The sequence below is a fragment of the Fukomys damarensis genome, unplaced genomic scaffold, assembly GCF_012274545.1.
Source record: "Fukomys damarensis isolate Sample0158 unplaced genomic scaffold, DMR_v1.0_HiC HiC_scaffold_30, whole genome shotgun sequence".
Classification (NCBI taxonomy): domain Eukaryota; kingdom Metazoa; phylum Chordata; class Mammalia; order Rodentia; family Bathyergidae; genus Fukomys; species Fukomys damarensis.
The window spans coordinates 35,954,328-35,954,707 of NW_022900942.1; positions in this window are offsets into that span (position 1 = coordinate 35,954,328).

Consider the following 380-nt stretch of genomic DNA (forward strand, 5'->3'; position numbering starts at 1 on the left):
GTGGTGTTTTTCTTTTGGGGCTTTGCATATTTGGTTGTTAGATTTTGAGAGTCTCCTTATTTCGCCAGACGTCTCATGCCGGGTGAAGTCCACTCGGCCCCCTCCCCCGAGTCTTCGTGTGCACGGAATTCGAGGAGATCCGGTTACTAAGGATATAGAGGAAAAAAATAAATCGCTTGCCTGTCTTTTCTTTTTTTTTTTCCTTTTTAATTGCCTGCTTCTCCCCACCCCCAAATTAAGTTGCTTAGCAAGGGGGAGAGAGGCATTTTCGCCCCTCCAACAGTCAAGCCGAACGCCTTTCATTTTTTGCCCCCGCGGATCTCCCATGTAGGAAGCCGAGGCTGGCGAGCCCGACAATCGGGAGCCACTGCGGGGGGGGC